This window comes from Panicum hallii, chromosome 9, assembly GCF_002211085.1.
Source record: "Panicum hallii strain FIL2 chromosome 9, PHallii_v3.1, whole genome shotgun sequence".
Taxonomy (NCBI): domain Eukaryota; kingdom Viridiplantae; phylum Streptophyta; class Magnoliopsida; order Poales; family Poaceae; genus Panicum; species Panicum hallii.
This window is the reverse complement of record NC_038050.1, coordinates 24552971-24576643: the sequence shown is the minus strand read 5'-3', so window position 1 is coordinate 24576643 and position 23673 is coordinate 24552971. Positions and strand designations below refer to the sequence as shown.

The 23673-nt window shown below is 45.0% G+C and overlaps 1 pseudogene; it reads left to right on the top strand.

Moving 5' to 3' along the window:
- LOC112872959 overlaps window positions 1–23472 on the top strand; it is a 93992-nt pseudogene extending 70520 nt beyond the window's left edge.
- The last annotated feature ends 201 nt before the right edge of the window (window positions 23473–23673 follow it).

The window sequence follows — 23673 nt, the reverse complement described above, 5'->3', positions numbered from 1 at the left end:
CAATATCTTGATGGCAGGGACATGAACACACGTGTGAAAGGATTAACTAAACATCACACATCTCTGTCACAAAAATATTGGCTAACACTACCCAACTTATCAACAATGCAACACGAAAGACATTCTATTTATCAAACATCTTATCCACTCTTTTACTGGGCATTCATTTATCGGGTATTATCTAAATTGTTTAGTTACATTAGATAACAGGGTTGATTACCCTAAACATCTAAACTAAATACATTAGGTAGCATACTTGGTTATCTTAAGCAAACAAACTAATTACACTTAACATCTTTATGCAACAGATTAATCAAAATAAATAAGTTAAATAAACAACGTGTAAAACTTAAATGAATTTTATAGAGCAATGGACTTTAAAACTAAGGCTATAAAAATTACTAAACATTTCTTTAGTCTAATTACATTTATTGTAAATTTGTTAGGATTTTATTTAAACAGGAATTATGCCACAAAATTAAACAAGAACACACATTAAATGATTAAGATACATTTATAACTATAGTTCTATACTAGATCTGGGGTTCAAAATTTATGGACATGTTCTACTGTATAAAAGTAGCATTCCAGCATATTATCTTAATTATTCATGAACCAGAACTATTGTTCATGAATTTCCTTTGAATCTAAGCCTATATTCATAACTTTAGTTACACTAAGTTTCTAACTCTCAAAATTTTATCATGAACTAAACATGTTGAAAGAATGCTAAGGTTAAGTTTTAAGCTAGAAACATGAATAGATGCATCTGGAATTAATTTATGAGGTTTTCATCAACATACATAAAAAAATACTCAAACATCATAGCTAAACAAGAGATCTGGCCCTGCAAATTTTACACAGAGCTATTCAAGACATGCACAACTTATGTTCCAAAGTTCAGCTATAGCACAGCTGTGAATTAAAAAGATCTAATTAAAGCATCCATTTTCTACTAATTAAATCACGGCACAAAATACAAAGATTAATCTCATGATCATAACACAAAAGTTGCAGTATTTAACCCAAGGATTCAAACCCAACTGGTTTGAATTTTTCTGATTTTTCTATGATTTACTACGATTTTCCAAAGTTTCAGCCAGAAATTTCAAGAAGGTCCAACGTGACACTATTCATCTGAGCCATGGGTTGTGCAAATAGGCCCCTAGGATTCTTCCTATTGTTGTGTGAAGTCCCTAGTCACGATTTTCAGAATAGAGAAAGCTCAGGGAGCATGATCTCGGCGATGGGGTGCTTTCCGGCGGCGAGGGAGAGGTGGGGAAGCATGAGGGACACGAGAGCTACCTTTGGATTGGCTCGGTTGAAGCCGGGGTGGCCGGAGGAGGGCCGGCGGCGGCAGTCGGGCTTGGTCATGGCGGTGATGTTCTGGCATGTTGAGGGTCAAAGAGGCTCGGTGAGCTGGTCCAAGAGCTTCTTCGAAGTGATGTGGTCCTGCTGGAGTGATCAGTGAGGGGTGGGTGTTGCTGGACGGCCGGGTCGGCGGGGAGGCCGAAGCGGCGACGGAGGAAGATCGACGGCGAACGTCAGTGGGACCGTCTGGTGAGGGGTTTGCACCAGGGTGGGATCAGGGAGCACCGGTAGGAAGTGGAGAAGCTCGGCAGGGGGTCGAGGAGAGCGGAGAGGGGCTGATGATGGCTGCCCACGGCGAACAGGGGCGACGGCAGCCATGGCAGCGGGTGGCTCTGTTCGAAGAAGTAGAAGAAGGCAGGAAGGGAAGAGGAGGACGAGAGCAAAAGAGCAAGCGAGTGTGCGGGTTTATATAGGAGGAGGAGGGGAAGGATAAGGCACGGCACAGCAGAGCTCGCAGAAAAAGAAACAGAAGAGGAAGCAAAGTGGGATGCATCCAGGGACTTTTCTGCAATTACAGAAAATACAGGGACCTCATTGTAAACCAAGTTTTCCCACTATTCTAGAGTTCAAATGAAAAAGTGTTAAAAATAAAAGTTGTGCAACTTTTTAAATCCTACAACTTTGTTTTAGAGTTTAAATTCAAAAACTCAAAGAATGAAGTGTTAATTTAAAACCTTGGACTAAAATTAAAATTATAAGGTTTTTGTCCTAAAGGGTGTAAATTTCATAATATTTAGGACCTAAATGCAAGTATTTATGATATGTCATGATGACTGGATAGACATGTCATGATGACTGGATAGACATGTTATGATGACTTGCACCTTTTTACACTTTAGCCCTTAGTAACTTTGAAAGTTACTTTTACAATTCACCTTTTTACACTTTTCAACACATACATTTTAAATAAAACTTTTGGATATTTACATATTTTTATATTTTTATAATTTTTTATTATTATATTATTATTATTTTTATTTTTTTACAGGGAATAAAGTAAGAAAAACGTGTTTACAAAACCACCCTTCACTTATTTTGAAGTTACCTCCTATCCAATTACATTTTGCAAAAACAACCCTAGTTTTTCCGTAATTATAAAAATATCCTTTTTACGTGCATTTAAATTTTTATAAGCTTTACATAAACACATACAAGCACATACTTCACACTAACAAGTAATGTGCCTAGTTTAGAAATACTTGAACTGTCACATACAACACTGTTTTGCTTAAGGTTTGCATTTAAACTTGAAATTTGAACTTAATTCAAACACTTTAGTGTCTGTTTTCAGAAAATTATGATGAAATCACAGTAAGCTCATCCACTAGAAGATAGCTTACCCACAAAAATTCAAGGCTAAAGCCTTTGTGGATTTCAAAATAAAAATCAAACTTGTTGACTTAATTCTATTAAATCAAGTAATTTGATATTGAATTAAAGTATACTTAGTAAATTTGAATTCAAATATCCTACTTTATGAAGTTGTATTTATCAATTTGTTGGATTGCAACTTTATTGTGAAATAAAATACTTAACTCAAGAACCACCTAATCTAAATTATTGCATATCATGTAGAGTCAGCGACACTCGACGAAGGAGACTACGAGCTAGTCCCGGAAACCGAGCAAAGGATTTTTGAAGATCCTGCGAACGTCGCCGAGCTTATAACTGAAGCCCAGAACCAAAGTTCGGAAGTCTTTGACATTCCCGACCCTAACCCCGCTCAAGAAGGCAAGCACCGATGCATAACCTAGTATTTCACATTACTACATTTATACAATTTTATGCTTATATATTATATCTTGCATTAAGTTGAGGAGTTGAAATGGAACCCTAGATGCATGAATACTAGGAACCTATGTATTGTGCCTGAGTCCGTGTCGAATAGATGCTCTGCTAATAGGACCGGCAAAAGTTGGGTGATTTCCTGTCACTCGCGCGATATAGGAATTGAATGTTTACTATTCCGCAATCACTATAAGGATGATGGACGGGGTCATGTGCAGTATCATGACTTAAAAGGTTACCCCATCTGTGTCGATAAAAGTTGATAAGGTCGCAATGTGTGGTAGTGGTGGTTAAGCGTTTGAAAGTACTAGCCACATGCCGTGAAATATGGAAAGCGGTAAGCCTAGTAACCAATCGGCCCAAGGAGTGGACATACCTCCCACCACTCGTAATTTAGTTTTTCACACGCACCGATATGCGGGAGTATGTTCCACACAGCGGACAGGAGTACGGTCATGTAGTCGCGCTACAGACGTATGTCCTACACATTGGTGTGCGTATGGTCCTACAGTCGCTTGTGGTGGCCCTGTTCCACGAGTTGGAATGAAAGACAAACGGTTGCTTTGGAACAATCATTGGATGTTCCAAGCATGTGAGTTAGGTTTACCCTTGCAAGGTTTGGAAATTCGATTCAGAATCATCCATTTCTCGCGGAGATTGAGACTGCTTATTCCTTCTGCCACATAGAGTAAGAACAGTAACTATTGTTGAAATAATCTTGATGGATGCTAATCTCTACCTTGCTTGTCTAGTATAGGTGCTTACCTAGAATGGTTAATGAAACTAGAATTTGAAAGCTAAAATATGGAAGTTAGATTATACTCTTTGTTGCTTTTCAGTAAAAGAAAACCAGAGCCTCTCAAATCCTCCATGGTCTAGTTATGGGCTAAGTATACCTAAGTATACCCGATTCCGGTTAAGTCTTGCTGAGTATTAGTATACTCAGTCTTGCTAGTCTATTTTTCAGGTATGACCTCTGAGAACCCCACGAATAGTCCAGCATGGCCAATCTCTGTTCCGTTTGGCTGGTCCGTGGAGTGGGATTGTCCCCGGCTGGCAGTGACCCTCCGGAATGACACCATGTTTTGGGCTGAACTTGGTGTCAACCTTCGTGATGTGTGTAGTCGCGTGTTTATTTCTTCCGCTGTGACTCTACTCAAACTTGCATAGCTTGAGGTTTTCAAACAATGTTTGTATAAGTATACTTAACTTTGAAATGGTTTGTAATAATGTTTAATATTCTGTGAATTAAAAGTTTGTGAGCTGTTGTGCGATTGTAAACTCGCCTTCGTGCGAGGTAAACCTGCTTCGATCCTGTTGAACCGTGGTTGCATCGGGCGGAGACCCGACATACCAATGGGTTGTTCCGATTGAAGTGCGTTAAGTTAGTATCGGCTGTATAGTGATGACCAGCGCACTTGAGCCAGAATAATTCAGGCGGTTCTGCCACAGTTCATCGACAAACTCGATGAGTTGCTACTCCCCTATCTAGCCAGGTAGATTGAAAGGACGTCCATTTTTTATGTGACTTCAACTCATGCTACATCAGGACTAGTCGGATCAGACTCAAACCGATCTAAGGGGGCTACACAGTCCAATTTTCTCTCCGACTTGGAGGAGGATTTAGATTGTTCGCTCAAACTCGAGGACGAGTGATGAGGACATCAGATGTGAACCCGCTAGTGTTTGTTCCAAATCTTTCGATGAGAGTTGTGGGATAACTCGATTTATGGAGGAGACGACATTCACAGCCCGACTACATCCTTCCAAGGATGTTGCACCTTAGCAACCGAAACACCAGCTCCTATGGCTGCCGCGATCTTGTGGAGCGCAACACCACGGCCACTAGGGCACATGTCTGCAAGCAATCGAAGAACTAGCAAGAATAAGTAGAACAAATACTGAATTATGAGATGTAAATGAAGGTTTCAACTCAATCTCCAATAAGGTGGAGTTCTGAAGACTGGAAGACGGGCGGCTGATCCAGCACACGCGCTTACCAGCAAGTAGCGAGAGCTAAACTTGATCTAAACAAAACCCAATCTGTTTGTGGCAGCTACGGAGGTACATGAGAGGGTAGAGGATGACCAAGACATGGTGGAGGTCATCCCTAAACCCTAGGACGCACCCCTATTGGGCCCCACTTGATACACAGCCCATCGGGCCAAAATCAAGTGACGCAGCACCGTGGAGAGAAAAGGTCTCTGTATTAAATCCACAATTGCGGCCTCCTCGGAGAAGATATGCATATGATTTGGATCCATATGAATGTAGACTTTATAAGCTTTCCGTGAAGTCCAAGAACTCTCCAATCAGAGTCCGTATGAAGTCGTGGCAGCCATTACAACTTGGTTCTATCCTGCAGTCCGAATCCAACATCCAAAACATGTTGGATTTGGACTCTTTCTTTCCTTGCACCAAAAGTGACGTGGTGGCCTGGTGGAGAATATTGGGAAGACTTGGGCTTGGTCCCCAATTAATTTCTTTGGTCCTCCATATTTTCCATGTAATTTCCACACACGGCTTTATCCAGTCGAGTAATTCTGAAATGAGAATGCACAGAAATCATAGTGCAGCATTAATTGTTCAAATGTATCGAATTTAATTTTAATATAGAGTTGATTCACCTTCGGGCAAGAAGGCACTAATATGGTCATATCCATATTAGTGATTTCCTCATAATTCTCCCATTCTTGACTGCAAACCGTCCTCAGTTTGCCCTTATGAGTGTTGTTCAGTAATGGAGTCTTTTCAAGTTCTTTCAAATATAATCCCGAAACTCCTAATAATATACAAGGCTGCAAGATTTGCTCCCCTTCTTGAAAATTGACCTTCAACATGTTATCAATAGCAAAAATACTCGTTATGGTATAATTAGTTTCAATGCAAGTCATTTGCTGATAGCTTTAAGACACTCTTAAATGAGGTTTCAAATCTGAATAAATATACACCCGACGCACCATGTACTCTCCAAGAGTGTTATATTTTCCAATTCCATAGAATGAACAATGATCAAAACATGGTGAAATGCAATTCCAAAATAATTTCTTCTCTAAAAAATTTAGATTGCAAAGAATATCAAACTCAATGTAACCCAAAGTATTCAAAGATGATATAAGTTTTAGCTCTTCGTTCTCATTATTAACGCAACAAACATGTGGAAAAACAACATGTTCATCATTCAAATCAGATTGCACATGTCCATGTACTAGTTGTGTGGTAGATTTGAGTTAAGTATAATCACACAACTCCTCTTTATCACAAGGATCCACAAGCAAAATCACCATGTAACAAAGACAAATCAGCAATGATTTCCACTATTTTTTGCTCTCTAGTAGCATGATAAGTAGAAAATTGCGTTTGATCTTGATGGCACTCACCTCAAGTATCTGAAGCACTCCATACGTTACCTATATGAGCCTCCTTTGGTAATGATGGCCGAAGAAGCTTGTCTTCTTGGTTATCCATCTATGCATGGGCCAAATTTCCTGCAAATTGTTAGGACCATACACAGTAACGAAAGGAATCTCCTCTGCTGAAAGCACTTCTTCATTGCAAGTATGCAAGGCTAACAAAATCATATTTTCAATAGTGCAAGCTAGTTTTAACAATTGAGGCAATGAAGTATATGTTTCATGAACAAGAATATCATAGATTTCTTTGTTCAACCCTCTCAAAAATCTATTTTCAGTAACCTCTTCGCATTTTATCAAACCACATTGCAATATAAGAATCTGCAGATCTAGGTACTATATTTTAATGGTGTTACCACCTTGTTTCAAACTTTGTAGCTTAGTAAGCAAATGATCAGCATAATATTTAGGAACAAAGTACTCTCTCAAAACAGTTTTCAACGCATTCCATGTTTTAGGTACCTTATCATGTCTACACAAGCATTTCCAAATAGACAAAGCATAATCAATAAGAACTCCAGCAGCAGCTAGAACTTTTTGCTCTTCTGACAAATCATGTTTGCAAAATTCTAAATGTACTGCTAGTTCCTATTTAACATATCCTTTAGGATCAAACTTACCATCATATAGCGGAATGTTGAATGACATCCTAAATCTGAAGGTGTAGTTTTATTAGCTCAAAAATCTCCGTAGCACCAACCATAATTAGGAGAAAACAAGAAACATAAAAATAATATGTATCCTCCTATCAACTACTAGGATGTGTCGGTTGTAAATCTCTCAAGGTCAACTTGTTTAAACAAGCTCTTACAAGTTCTTACCAAGCCAAAATAGGACGGGTCGGCAACCAACAAGTCAAGCACCTGGAAAGAAGCGTATTGGTGCTGCAGCAACAACACCTATCGAACCGTAGTCGGATATGTGGAGCTGTAGGTGGGCTAGAAAAAAAAGAAGCACAAGGAAAAACTAGCACCACATTAGTCACAAAAGCAAGCTGAGTAATCGTTCAACAGCGTTACTGTGCTGGTGCAAGCTTAGATCATGCTAGAGGTGCGAGCCTGGACACAAAGGAAGTCATAACACACCACCAGAATCAAAACGGAAACACAAAGAACAACCCCTTCTTTTTTTTTCCTTTTCTCTTCTTCTTTTTCTTTCTTTTCTTTTCTTTTTTTTTATTTTTTCTCTCTCTTTTTTTAGGGGACTAAAATCTTTTGTTTGATAATCCAAACAAAAGGATTACTGCATACAACCTCTACCAACTCAGAATTACAAATCTTGTTTTAGACAGCCAGACGCACAAATCTCAAAGTCAATTCTAGAGTGCTCAGATGGAGTTTGTGACCAAGTTCAGATCCATTAGAAAGACACTGAGTTAAGCTTTTCAGATTGTATTAAAACTCCCAGATCGGAGACCAAACACAGAAACTATAGCACTTTTCTTCCCATGCTAAATTGAAACTCTGAAAAAAAATGAGGTGATAAGAACTCGAAACTCTAAAGGACTAAACAAAGACCAGCAACTCAGCGCAACTGATGCAACCGAAGACTCAACAAGCCCTAACTAAGCAGTACTAGTAAAAGGCTCAAAAGGTCTATAGGATTGTAGGCAAACTAATCTACTAAAATCCTTTTTGGCTTTTCTGCTCAAAAGACTGGAAGTCTCTCACCGAACAACCTTGTTTTGATTACCAACTGATATGAACCCGCTAGGGTTTATTCCTGATATTTCGACGAGAGGTGTTGGATAACTTGATTGATGGAGGAGGCGACGTTCATAGCCCGACTGCAGCCTTCCAAGGACGCTGCGCCTTAGCAACCGATACACCAACTCCTATGGCTGCCATGATCTTGTGGAGCGCGACACCCCGGCCACTAGGTGTAACACCCTAATGTAATTTTCCCAAATTTTAATGAATTTATTTTGGCTCACATAAAATTTCCAAGGCTTTCTCTAATTTATCCAGCATTTAAAGTAATTTTATAACACAAGAAAATAAAAATTTGTTATAGGATCAACTTGTTTGCGCATTCATGCTGGAGCATTGTTTTAATTGTGTTGAGTGTATAGGGTTTGAATTCAAATTTATTAGAATTCAAATAGAATTGTTTGAATAGTTTGAGTGTGGAAAAGAAAAAGAAAAGAAGAAAAGGAAAGAGCCCAGCAGCCGGCCCAAAACCACCTCTCTCTCTCTCGCGGGCTCCCTCCTCTCTCTCTTTTCCCTGGCCCAAGCTGACCCCGAGGCCCATCTCTCCTTCTTCCCGCATGGGCCACGGCCGGCCCATTCTTTTCACAGCCCGAGCCGCGCCTATCTCCCCTCCCTTTCTCCCGCTGCCAGCAAGGGCCCGCGCGTCAGCTTCTTCTTCCCCTTTCTCTTTTCCCCCTCCTCTGTTCCTTTCCCCGCCGGCCCGGCCGCCCGTCGCTGGCCGTGGCCCCGCTCCGCCGCGCCCCTGGGCCCCCTCCCCCAAGCCGCACATCGGTCCCACCCCGCCTGGATCCTTCTAGAAGCGCGCCGCGCTCGGATTGCGACGGGCCGCAACGACCCGTGAGAAACGGGAGCTTCGTTGCTCGAGCGACCCGCACGCTGAGGCCGCCCTACCCTTTTTCTTGGCCGCAGCCGTTCCTTGTGCTCTCCCTCGGCCGCCACTGCATCCCCCAACTCCCCCCCGTACTCTTGCGCCGCCGTGCCGTCGCTTGGAGCCGAGGGTGCGCCGCCGCCGATCCACCTTGCGCCGCCGCGATTCGACCTCGACACCACCAATCTTCGGCCTCTAACCACCGTCATAGCATCCAGGAGTGGTAAGGACCGCACCGTGCCCCTTTCCCCTTTTCCTTTCCCTCTGCACAAATGGGTTTTCCCCGATGCCGTGAGCTAGCGCCGCCCTCGCCGTGGGGAGCACCGACCCGAGCCCTAATTAGCCTTCTTGAGCGCCTAGATGAGTTCACCGCGTCGTGCTCTACCTCTAGGGCTTGACCTCATCCCAGATGAAGCCCGGATGGCCAAGTTTGCCTAACGCCGGCGAGGCGCCGCCGCGGAAGCCACCTCCGGCGAGCAATCACCGCCGCCGGCCCCTGATCCCCACCCCCCCTTTTGATTCGTACCGATAGATCCCGATCCAACGGCCCTAATTAGAGCATACCGTTTCAGCCTGACCTTTTTGCTAAAGAGCCCTCGGGTTTTCCTGGAATCAACCCGCACTCCTGTGCCGTTCAGAAATATTTGCAGATGGGTCCTGTTTTTGTCTTTTAGGCCCCTGAGCTTCCTTGAATTAGTGCCCGCCATCCTAGCCGTGAGTTTTAGCAAGTTAGACCCCAGATCTAGCATTTAACGTCTTAGCTCCGTTTTAGATGGTTTTTGCACTCACGCGATCGTTGTAATGCGTAGAATAGTTCTATCATAGTTTAGTGTGCTGTTTTTATGTAATGTTGTACTATTTCTTATCTTTTGTACTTGTTTGTATGTATGTGTATGTGCTGGACTATGTTTTGGCGTTGCGATCGTGAGTAGACACTGAGCCTTTGGACGAGTACCAGGAGCCCCTCTCTGCAAAGCAGTTTGAGCAGCAGCAGGAGAACTTTGAGGAAGGCAAGTATAACATGAATATCCTATCACTTTTAAATACAATTTCATACTGCATTTTAATATTGTATGCCTATAAGGATTTCCTAGCCACTTTATCCTTTATCTATATACCTTGGGTTGCATTTTGGTTAGTTGTGCTAGGTGCTTCGCTCTCACACACCTCGGTCCTTTTTAATTAATTTGATTAATGGTTATATGCAACTTAATTTTGTGAGTGGCCCTCTGTGCTGTGTGCTTGAGCGGCTCACGTCTCCTTAAAATATGTTTTTGTTAGAAACATGGTTTAGGGGGCCAGCACGGTGCTTAGTGCTTGGTTGGCCACTCTCCATAAGGACCGGTTCATAGAGCGACAACCTGGGACAACCGCGCAACCACAAGACTGGAATGGGACGGTCTTGACTTACTAACTAGGTTATTTTGGTTTGAGAGTAACTTACCTGCGGGGCAAGAGGGGTGGTAAGCTTCAATGGTCCCTGCTCCTCCGGCTTGGTCTGTGCTGTGTGCTTGTACCCCCGTGAGGTGGGCCCCATCGTTGCTGATCCAGAAACCTTAGCGGTTACACCTTACCAACATGATCCTTTGTAACGGTCTCATGGTGTGCTTGCTAGTCATCTCACCTAAGGAAGTGTGATGAACAACTAGCATAGCTCACGACTTGTGGGTAAAGTTGTGCAATCTCTCGAGAGTGTAAAACTGGTATACTAGCCGTGCTCACGGTCATGAGCAGCCCAGATCCTCCATTTGATTAGCGGGTGTTTACCTTTGGTGGTTTGGCTTGGTTCTTAGTAGACTCATGGTTAATCTTGATTAATTATTATATAACTTGGGTTATGGTAATTCGTCCACTTGTAGTAATTAGCTTTAATAAAATTAGCCAAGACTAAAAGTTAATGCAGTTGAGTCAGGTAACCCTAGAGCCTCATAAATCGTGTTATACTTGTTGAGTACAAGCTGTGTACTCACACTTGCCTTCTCTACTCTTCTGTTCTCTCTGGGATATCTTCGACTGCTGCTCAGTACCAGGCGACGTGGAGAACTACATCAGCGGACTCGACGATTTCTAGGCGTTGTCTCCCAGCCGACGTCCCTGTGGCGCCCTATTCTTCATGTATTTATTTTACGCTTCCGCATTCCTTGAACTGATTCTTAATTCAGTTGTAATAAAGATATTCATTTATAATTTATATGTTTTTATTTCGAGTTACGTGTTGTGATATCTTGATGATTCTGTTGTATATATACGTGACTTGATCCTGGCGCATATATGATTGCTCGATTTATGTTCTTATAAATCGGGTGTGACAGAATTGGTATCAGAGCTGTGTCGACTGTAGGATGAAGCCTAGATAGGAATGGTCGAGTTTAGGGATTTCCTTTCGCTTGCCTTGCTTCCGCAAAACTCAAACATTCATTTCTGCTTCTATTCCTTGAGCTCTAAACCTCGAGTTTGCTAACCCTCTCTGCATTTTCTGAGAATTAGTCGGATAATTTCAGTAGACGTGGCCTGCAATTTTCTGACCGTCCTCATAAGTCTAGGATGCCTTTGCAAAAATACGCTAGAGCGCCTGTTTGTTTTAGTCGAGTGGAGTGATAAACTCGGCTAACGTTTGAATATTGAATGTTTGTGCTTGTGCAAAATGTTTGATTTGGATTTTTGGTTGATTGCATAGTTTAGAAGTTAAACTTGCTCATGCAAATCGATTTTAATACAAACCTGAATTAAATAATCAAAATTGAGTTAGAACGTTGGGGGTAAAACTGTGCATTCTTTTCTCTCTATTTTTATCTTGTCGGAGCTTCCTTTCCGGAAGTTGTACAACATCTATCTCTTATGAATGTTGTTCTGCTGCAAACAGATGGTGAACACCAGGAGCACCGGCACCGGTTCTGGCCAGTAGGGGCAGAACAACCAGAGTACCGACCAGCCGCTGCCGATGCCTCCACCTCTGACTCCGGAGCAGTTCTTCCAGCTCTCGATGCAGATGATGGCCACTCTGAACAACACTGTTCAGACTCTGCAGCAGATCCACCTCAGCCGCCACCTCCTCCACCGCAGCAGCCCCACGACAGGCGTGCGGACTTCCTAAGGGGTCACCCGCCGACGTTCTCTCATGCGGCTGATCCACTCCAGGCTGACGACTGGCTTCGTTCGGTGGAGCGCCAGTTGGATGTCGCTCAGTGCGACGACAGAGAGCGAGTCCTGTACGCAGCAGGGCAGCTGCAAGGCTCAGCTCTCGATTGGTGGGAGTCCTACCCAGCTCGGGACCGCGACGCCCTCACTTGGGCCTAGTTCCGGGAGCGTTTCAGGCACCACCACATCCCTGCTGGAGTGATGAAGATGAAGCACAAGGAGTTCCTTGCGCTCAAGCAGGTAAATTTGAGTAAAATCTTTCCGCAATTTCTTTTTGAGCTCAAACCCACCCTTGTTATAAGAAATGCTGAGTAAATTCCATACTCTTTTCCGGTGATTGTCGTTTCAGGGAGCTATGACGGTGACCGAGTACCGTGACCGTTTCCTCCAGCTCGCTCGCTACGCCCCCGCTGAGGTCGCCAATGACGGCGATAAGTAGGAGCACTTCAGGGAGGGACTGGATGACCACCTGGAGTACGCGCTCATGAACCACCGCTTCGACAACTTCAACCAGCTGGTTGACGCTGCCCTCAACACCGAGCGCAAGCGCCGGGAGATTGAGGACAAGAAGAGGAAGATGGCTCCTACTGCGTCTGGCAGTAACACCCGGCCTCGGTACCAGTACCTGCAGCAGCAGCAGCAGCACCAGAGGCAGGTCCAGCAGTACCAGCAGCGACAGCAGCAGTACCCGCCTCGTCCTCAGCAGTAGCAGCAGGTAGGACAGGGCCAAAGGCTTCCAACGCCTCCGGCACGCTCTGCTCCACCGGCTCCACCAGCTCCGCGGCAGGGAGTGCCTACTTCTCCTGCCAGGCAGCAGGCTCCAGCACTCCCACGGGTGTGCTTTCACTGTGGCGAGCCGGGACACTACGCCAACGTCTGTCCTCGGAAGGCGCAGTCGGGACAGCAGGGGCGCCCAGCTCAGCCCAAGGCGCCATCCCAGGGCAGTTGAACCACGTGACGGCCGAGTCAGCGGCCGAGGCTCCCAACATGGTTATTGGTACGTTCATGGTCAATACTCACCTTGCTACAGTGCTTTTTGATACTGGTGATAGGCATTTCTTCATTACTCGGTCTTTTGTTGAGCATCATGGCATTCATACTAGCACACTGAAGAGGGGCATGTTAGTATCTTCACCGGGATGGCAGTTGAGGTCTCATATCTTCTGCCCCAGAGTCAGTGTTGTCATAAGGGGGGTAGAGTTCAGTGCTAATCTGATGGTGCTAGACACCAAGGGTATCGATGTGATCTTGGGAATGGAGACCCTTGTTAGATGGGGTGTCAAGATTGATTGTGCTCACAGGACTGTCCACTTGTCGGCACCGGATGGACAGGAGGTCACAGTCAGTGCTTCGGAACCTTCCGGAATTCTTTGTCAGATGGAGGCTAGACCCACGGATGGTATTCGCATGGTGTCTGAATTCCCGAATGTCTTTCCGGATGATTTGCCAGGTATGCCGCCTGATCGCGACATTGAGTTTTCCATTGATCTCTTGCCTGGCACAACTCCTATTGCTAAGCGGCCCTATCGTATGGCACCTGTTGAGCATGAGGAAGTTAAGAAGACTGTCGATGAGTTGCTAGCCAAGGGTTATATCCGTCGTAGTTTCTCTCCTTGGGCTTTTCCTGTATTGCTTGTAGAGAAGAAGGATGGCGCGAAGAGGATGTGCGTTGATTATCGGGATCTGAATGCAGTCACCATCAATAACAAGCATCCATTGCCTCGTATTGAGGATCTCTTTGATCAGCTTCAGGGTGCTTGTGTATTCTCGAAGATTGATCTACGTTCGGGTTATCACCAGCTGAAGATTCATTCCGAGGATGTTCCGAAGACGGCATTCACCTGCAAGTTTGGGCTATACGAGTATACGGTCATGTCCTTTGGCTTGACCAATGCTCCGGCCTTCTTCATGCATCTGATGAACAAGGTTTTCATGGATTATCTGGACACCTTTGTGGTGATATTCATTGATGATATCCTGGTATATTCCAAGTCAGAGGCAGAGCATGAGAAACATCTGAGGCTTGTGTTGCAGAGGCTCAGAGAGCACAAGTTGTATGCCAAGCTCAGCAAGTGCGAATTCTGGATTGACGAGGTCGCATTCCTCGGTCATATCATCTCAAAGGGAGGTATTGCTGTGGACCCTGGAAAGGTGAAGGATGTGCTTGACTGGGTGGTACCGCAGACAATGAAGGAAGTTCGCTCTTTTCTGGGCTTAGCAGGATATTATTGGAGGTTCATTGAGAATTTCTCCAAGATTGCAAAGCCTTTGACTTCTTTGTTAGAGAAGGGTGTGGATTTCTCTTGGACTGATGAGCGTCAGAAGGCCTTCGAGGAGCTGAAGAAGAGGTTAACTATGGCGCCAGTCCTTACTCTGCCAGACCAGAGCAAGAGGTTCACAGTATATTGTGATGCTTCGAGAGATGGTCTTGGTTGCGTCCTGATGCACGACGGCAGAGTTATCGCTTATGCCTCGCGGTAGTTGCGCCGGCACGAGCTGAATTATCCCACTCATGATCTGGAGTTAGCCGCAGTTGTGCATGCTCTGAAGATATGGAGGCATTACTTGTTTGGGTAGAGGTGTGATATTTACACTGATCACAGGAGCCTCAAGTACATTTTCACTTAGAATGAGCTGAACATGCGGCAGAGAAGATGGCTAGAGTTGGTCAAGGATTACGACCTGGAGATTCACTATCATCCGGGCAAGGCCAATGTTGTAGCAGATGCTCTGAGCAGGAAGAGCTATGTTAACATGGCCGTGGCTTTTCAGATGCCTAAGGAGTTATGCGAGGAGTTTGAGCAGTTGAGTCTGGGTTTCTTGCATCACACCTCGAGCGCATCATTCGAGGCAGAACCCACACTAGAGGCAGAGATCAGGCAGCATCAGAAAGAAGATAAGAAGCTGCAGGAGATCCGTGAACTGCTCAAGATTGGCAAGGCTCCCCATTTCAGAGAGGATGATCAGGGTACCTTGTGGTACAAGGGTCGGATATGTGTGCCGGATGTAGGAGATCTCAGGAAGCTGATCTTGAGTGAGGCTCATGATACGGCATATTCCATTCATCCGGGCAGCACGAAGATGTATTATGATCTCAAGGAACGATTCTGGTGGTATGAAATGAAGCGTTCCGTTGCGGAGTACGTGGCTATCTGTGACACTTGTCAGCGTGTCAAGGCAGAGCATCAGAGGCTAGCAGGTCTATTGCAGCCATTGAAGATTCCAGAGTGGAAATGGGAGGAGACCACCATGGACTTCATTGTGGGATTGCCTCGTACTCAGAAAGGGTACAACTCCATATGGGTAGTAGTGGATCGGTTGACGAAGGTTGCCCACTTCATTCCGGTAAACACTACTTACTCTAGTTCTAGACTTGCGGAGTTGTACATCTCCAGGATCGTCTGTCTGCATGGAGTTCCGAAGAAGATCATAACTGACCGAGGATCTCAGTTCACCTCACGGTTCTGGGAGAAGTTGCATGATTCGTTGGATACGAAGCTGCGTTTCAGCACTGCTTATCATCCTCAGACAGATGGGCAGACAGAGAGAACCAACCAAGTGTTGGAGGATATGCTTCGAGCCTGTGCTATTCAGTATGGTACCAGCTAGGATAAATGCCTGCCATATGCAGAGTTTTCATACAACAACAGCTATCAGGCTAGTATGAAGAAATCTCCTTTCGAGGCCTTGTACGGTCGGAAGTGCAGAACTCCGCTGTATTGGGATCAGATTGGCGAGAGGCAGGTATTTGGTCCGGATATTGTTGAGGAGGCAGAACAGCTGGTGCAGCAGGTACGAGAGAACCTGAGGGTCGCACAGACTCGATAGAAGAGTTATGCGGATATTCGTCGTCGAGATCTGACCTTTGCAGTGGGTGATCATGTGTATCTGAAAGTCTCGCCGATGAGAGGCATCCGCAGGTTTAATGTGAGAGGGAAGCTAGCCCCTCGATACATTGGTCCGTTCAAGGTGTTGGAACGGAAGGGTGAGGTGGCATATCATTTGGAGTTGCCTCCGAATCTCTCGGGATACATGATGTGTTTCATGTGTCTCAGCTGAAGAAGTGCCTGAGGGTACCAGAAGAACAGGCACCGATAGAGGGGTTAGATGTGCAGGAGGATCTGACCTACACCGAGCATCCGGTGAAGATTCTGGAGACGTCTGAGAGAGTTACTAGGAACAAGAAGATCAAGATGTGCCGTGTTCAGTGGAGTCACCCCACGGAGGACGAGGCTACCTGGGAGCGAGAAGATGAGCTAAGGCAGACATATCCCGATCTCTTTGCTAGATAGCCTATTCGAATCTCGGGATGAGATTCCTGTAAGGCGGGTAGGTTTGTAACACCCTAATGTAATTTTCCCAAATTTTAATGAATTTATTTTGGCTCACATAAAATTTCCAGGGCTTTCTCTAATTTATCCGGCATTTAATGTAATTTTATAACACAAGAAAATAAAAATTTATTATAGGATCAACTTGTTTGCGCATTCATGCTGGAGCATTGTTTTAATTGTGTTGAGTGTATAGGGTTTGAATTCAAATTTATTAGAATTCAAATAGAATTATTTGAATAGTTTGAGTGTGGAAAAGAAAAAGAAAAGAAGAAGAAAAGGAAAGAGCCCAGCAGCCGGCCCAAAACCACCTCTCTCTCTCTCTCTCTCGCGGGCTCCCTCTCCTCTCTCTCTTTTCCCTGGCCCAAGCTGACCCCGAGGCCCATCTCTCCTTTCCGCATGGGCCACGGCCGGCCCATTCTTTTCTCAGCCCGAGCTGCGCCTATCTCCCCTCCCTTTCTCCCGCTGCCAGCCAGGGCCCGCGCGTCAGCTTCTTCTTCCCCTTTCTCTTTTCCCCCTCCTCTGTTCCTTTCCCCGCTGGCCCGGCCGCCCGTCGCTGGTCGTGGCCCCGCTCCGCCGCGCCCCTGGGCCCCCTCCCCTGAGCCGCACGTTGGTCCCACCCCGCCTGGATCCTTCTAGAAGCGCGCCGCGCTCGGATTGCGACGGGCCGCAACGACCCGTGAGAAGCGGGAGCTTCGTTGCTCGGGCGACCCGCACGCCGAGGCCGCCCTACCCTTTTTCTTGGCCGCAGCCATTCCTCGCGCTCTCCCTCGGCTGCCACTGCATCCCCCAACTCCCCCTGTACTCTTGCGCCGCCGTGCTGTCGCTTGGAGCCGAGGGTGCGCCGCTGCCGATCCACCTTGCACCGCCGCGATTCGACCCCGATACCACCAATCTTCGGCCTGTAACCACCGTCTTAGCATCTTGGAGTGGTAAGGACCGCGCCGTGCCCCTTTCCCCTTTTCCTTTCCCTCTGCACGAGCGGGTTTTCCCCGATGCCGTGAGCTAGCGCCGCCCTCGCCGTGGGAAGCACCGACCCGAGCCCTAATTAGCCTTCTTGAGCGCCTAGATGAGTTCACCGTGTTGTGCTCTACCTCCAGGGCTTGACCTCGTCCCAGATGAAGCCCGGACGGCCAAGTTTGCCTAACGCCGGCGAGGCGCCACCGCGGAAGCCACCTCCGGCGAGCAATCGCCGCCGCCGGCCCGTGATCCCCACCCCCCCTTTTGATTCGTACCGATAGATCCCGATCCAACAGCCCTAATTAGAGCATACCGTTTCAGCCTGACCTTTTTGCTAAAGAGCCCTCAGGTTTTCCTGGAATCAACCCGCACTCCTGTGCCATTCAGAAATATTTGCAGATGGGTCCTATTTTTGTGTTTTAGGCCCCTGAGCTTCCTGGAATTAGTGCCTGCAATCCTAGCCATGAGCTTTAGCAAGTTAGACCCCAGATCTAGCCTTTAATTATGTTTAGGTCTTTGGTTTTTGCTCAGAACCCCTTAGAATCTCCTATTTTCTTACAGAAAGGCCCCTGGACCTTGTTTTTGCCCTAGATTTCACGTCTTAGCTCCTTTTAGATGGTTTTTGCACTCACGCGATCGTTGTAACGCGTAGAATAGTTCTACCATAGTTTAGTGTGCTATTTTTATGTAATGTTGTACTGTTTCTTATCTTTTGTCCTTGTTTGTATGTATGTGTATGTGTTGGACTATGTTTTGGCATTGCGATCGTGAGTAGACGCTGAGCCTTTGGACGAGTACCAGGAGCCCCTCTCGGCAGAGCAGTTTGAGCAGCAGCAGGAGAACTTTGAGGAAGGCAAGTATAACATGAATATCCTATCACTTTTAAATACAATTTCATACTGCATTTTAATATTGTATGCCTACAAGGATTTCCTAGCCACTTTATCCTTTATATATATACCTTGGGTTGCATTTTGGTTAGTTGTGCTAGGTGCTTCGCTCTCACACACCTCGGTCCTTTTTAATTAATTTGATTAATGGTTATATGCAACTTAATTCTGTGAGTGGCCCTCTGTGCCGTGTGCTTGAGCGGCTCACGTCTCCTTAAAATATGTTTTTGTTAGAAATATGGTTTAGGGGGCCAGCACGGTGCTTAGTGCTTGGTTGGCCACTCTCCATAAGGACCGGTTCATAGAGCGACAACCTGGGACAACCGCGCAGCCACAAGACTGGAATGGGACGGTCTTGACTTACTAACTAGGTTATTTTGGTTTGAGAGTAACTTACCTGCGGGGCAAGAGGGGTGGTAAGCTTCAATGGTCCCTGCTCCTCCGGCTTGGTCTGTGCTGTGTGCTTGTACCCCCGTGAGGTGGGTCCCATCATTGCTGATCCAGAAACCTTAGCGGTTACACCTTACTAACGTGATCCTTTGTAATGGTCTCATAGTGTGCTTGCTAGTCATCTCACCTAAGAAAGTGTGATGAACAACTAGCATAGCTCACGACTTGTGGGTAAAGTTGTGCAATCTCTCGAGAGTGTAAAACTGGTATACTAGCCGTGCTCATGGTCATGAGCGGCCCAGATCCTCCGTCTGATTAGCAGGTGTTTACCTTTGGTGGTTTGGCTTGGTTCTTAGTAGACTCATGGTTAATCTTGATTAGTTATTATATAACTTGGGTTATGGTAATTCGTCCACTTGTAGTAATTAGCTTTAATAAAATTTGCCAAGACTAAAAGCTAATGCAGTTGAGTCAGCTAACCCTAGAGCCTCATAAATCGTGTTATACTTGTTGAGTACAAGCTGTGTACTCACACTTGCCTTCTCTACTCTTCTGTTCTCTCTGGGATATCTTCGACTGCTGCTCAGTACCAGGCGACGTGGAGAACTACATCAGCGGACTCGACGATTTCTAAGCGTTGTCTCCCAGCCGACGTCCCTATGGCGCCGTATTCTTCATGTATTTATTTTATGCTTCCGCATTCCTTGAACTGATTCTTAATTTAGTTGTAATAAAGATATTCATTTATAATTTATATGCTTTTATTTCGAGATACGTGTTGTGATATCTTGATGATTCTGTTGTATATATGCGTGACTTGATCCTGGCGCATATATGATTGCTCGATTTATGTTCTTATAAATCGGGTGTGCACTAGGGCACTCGTCCTACATGCAATCAAAGAACTAGCAAGAAAAAGTAGAGAAAGTACCGAATTATTAGATGTAAATGAATGTTTCAACTCAATCTCCAATAAGGTGGGGTTCCAAAGATAGGAAGACGAGCGGCTGATCCAGCACGCGCGTTTAACATCAAGTAGCGAGAGCTAAACTTGATCTAAACAAAATACAATCTATTTGTGGTGGCTATGGAGGTATATGAGAGGGTAGAGGACGATCAGGACGTGGTGGAGGTCATCCCTAAACCCTAGGATGCGCCCCTATTGGGCCCCACTTGATGGCAAGGCGAAACGCCTGAACACGTCAGCTTCATCTAACGTGGACTTCCCACGGAGGCAGAGAGAGAACGGAGCCAGTGACTGAAAAAAGCCCGCTCCCAGCCAGCTGCAGGCGCGAGACCGGCGCCTCTTCTTCCTCCCTGATCCTGTGCTCCATCACTGATTCCCACCCAAATTAGCCCTTCTCCTCCCGCCAAATCGATTCCCCGCGCACCAAATCGGCTCCTCGCGCGCCAAATCGAAGCATAATGGCCCCAATCGTGCTAAATCGTCCCCAATCCCCACCCTCCCAAACCCTAGCACACAGCAGTCAGAGGATCTTCGTGAGATGAACCGGCAGTCCAAGTGGACCTCGGCACCACCACCTCCGGCCGTTCCTCCTGTTGGAGGTCAGGCAGGTTAGCCCCCTGCCATCCCTTCCATGGTTAGTCCAGGAGCTTGGTGCCAACCATGTCCGCTACCAAAGCCCATGGCATTGTCCGCTGGGTTCAACTTGCACAACGGATTGCAACAACCAGGCATGGTAGGCTCAACAACGACTCAACTCCCTTGGTGGGCACCTACCGGTGTTGGAGCCTCAGTTGCCGAGGATCTAAACATGCAATCATGGTATATAACCTGCCCCTACCTTCTCTGTTTCATTGTTGTTATTGTTCCTTGAATTAGTAGATCAATTGAACGGCGATGTCTTATACAGGGGGGTGGATTCGCATCCACCAGGTGGTTTTGTTAATTTTTTGAAGCAAAATGCATCAAGCACTGCACAATACATGAGCAAGGCAAGTTCATCACAGCCAATTGATGTCGTTGATGACACAAATTGCGGTAGTAGGACTGAGAAGCGCTTGACATGGACAAAAGAGGAAGATCTTGTACTGGTAATGTATTTTTGCTTGTGTAATAAATTTCATGTTTAACATATATAGCACTATTCTTATCCCTGTATTGGTACTTATTTAGATGGTGCATGGTTGAATAATTCAAAAGATCCAATCCAGTCAAATTACAAGAAGAATGATCAATATTGGAAGAGTGTTACCGCTGCATACAACAATGCAGTTCCTAAAAGCAGGGCAAGGCAACTCAAGCAAGTCAAGGATCATTTTGGGAGAATTAAGAAAAGAGTTGCATGGTTTTGTGCTAGCTGGAAGGAAGCTAATGCCATGTGGGCTAGTGGTGAATCTGATGTGAACTTAATGGACAGGGCAGTAAAACTCTATGGAGATGAATGCAAAAATGATGGTCCATTTATGTTTAAACACTGCTGGGAGGTTCTATGCAAGGAGCCGAAATAGGATGCCTATATAGAACGTCTTGAAGATTTAGAGCCAGACAAGAGAAAATTTCAGGAGGACTTTGGAGAGCATTTCTCTCTGAATAATGTTGTTGATGAACGGCCAATTGGTGGCAAGAAAGCTAAGGAGCAGCAGAAATGGAAAAGAAAGGATCAAGCTTGTATAATAGATATTGAAGATGAACTTCATCCTTTTGTAGGGGCACAGAATAAAGCAAATGAAGGCCGCAAAGAGATGTTAGAGGCACAAAAACATGTCTCCAGTGACAACCTTAAAGCTAGAAAGCCTGCATATCTTGCAGCAAAGGAGAATAAGGAGTCGGGCATGCTAGAAACATATCGAGAGTTGCTGAAACAAGATGCAACTGGGATGCCTGAACATGTTTTAGCATTGAAGTGTCTACGGGAGAAGCTATTTGGAAACTAAGGTACTGCACTGCTCAAACAGAATTTTATTGGAAAATTCTATAGTGTAATTAATTTAGTCTTTGTTGAAATTGTGCGTTGCAAAATTCTGTGCTGCAGTTAATTTAGTCTTTGCTAAAATTGATCATTGGGAAATTCTGTGGTGCAATTAATTTAGTCTTTGCTAAAATTGTGCATTGCAAATTCTGTGCTAGACTTTGCTGATTTTGTGGATTGTTAATTTAGTTTATGCTGATTCAGTCAAGATTACATAACTACAATGCAGTTACATTTATTTAGAATAATAATTGACTTACGTCTCATCTATAAAACATCTTCCTTCTCATCTTCCTGCTCAAACAGAAACACTCTTTCTCCTTCCCTGCAATCTCATCTTCCTTCTCAACCTGTCAACCATGTCGGATTCGTCCACATACTCATATGAATCCGAACTAGCCCCTTCCAAGATCCTTGAGCAGTATGCTACTGAGCAGCGCTGCTTAGACTCCTTTCCTAGTGGGTTGTCATTGAAGATCAAGACTTCCCTCTCAGCCCAGACGTTGAAGCGATGTTTTGGTCCAAGAAAGAGCATCCGAAGGGATCATGCTGCTGCTCATCAGCGCCTTGTGGAGGACTACTTCGCTGAAGAGCCACTCTACCCTGAGAGTATGTTCCGTACAAGATTTCGTATGAACAAAAGGCTCTTCAATCATATTGTTGATGCTCTTGGTCAGTGGTCTCCTTTTTTCACTCTTAGGGAAGATTGTGTTGGTCGAATAGGTCTTTCACCACTTCAAAAGTGTACAGCAGCCATGAGCATGTTAGCATATGGCACCCCTGCAGATGCCCTTGATGAGTACTTGAAGATTGGGAAGAGTACTGCATTGGAGTGTTTGGATAAGTTTGCACAAGGGATTATTGAGGTGTTTGGGGGGAAGTAAATGCGATGCCCCACACGACAGGATCTTGAGCATATACTTCAAGTCAATGAGGCGCGTGGCTTCCCTGGAATGCTTGGATCAATCGATTGTATGCATTGGCGATGGGAGAAGTGCCCCTTATCATGGAGGGGGCAGTTCACTAGAGGTGACTATGGAGTACCAACTATGATCTTAGAAGCTGCTGCTTCCAAGGATCTCCATATTTGGCATGCTTTCTTTGGAATTGCTAGGTCAAACAATGACCTCAACGTGCTGAACCAGTCCCCACTTTTTTTTGATGCTTTGAAAGGGGAAGCTCCTCAGGTTCAGTTTTCTGTCAATGGGAATTGGTATAGCACATGTTACTACCTTGCTGATGGTATATACCCAGAATGGGTTGCATTCATGAAGACTATACCACTTCCACAATCAGATAAGCACAAGTTGTTTGCCAAGTTCCAAGAAGGAGAGAGGAAAGATGTGGAACGTGCTTTTGGGGTATTGCAGTCCCGTTTTTCCATTGTTTGTCATCCTGCGCGTTATGGAAGCGAAAGAGTATCGCTAGGATCATGCTAGCATGTGTGATTCTCCATAATATGATAGTTGAAGATGAGAAGGATGATGACACCATTCATATTAACCTGAATCAAACTCCAGGGACAGCATTTGTTCTACCTCCTGAAGTTAATGTTGGTGGTAATGTATGTTTTGCTGATGTGCTGCGCAGAAAAGCTGCTATCCGTGCTCGTCCACAACTTACCCAGCTCAATTTGATTGAACATATTTATGATAAGTTTAAACATACCCTTCAAAATTGACCATGGTATACTACTACTGCATGTGTGTTTCTATTCCTTTTTTCTTATCAACATGATATCTAATACATGTATTTTTATTTCAGGTCCTTTCCATGATGTGGACTCCGCTAGTGGTACTTCTTGCTGATGAGCAGAAGCTACATATTTGGAGTGCACCTCTTGTCATTTAGATCATTATTTAGTAACTTATTTGCTTGAGAA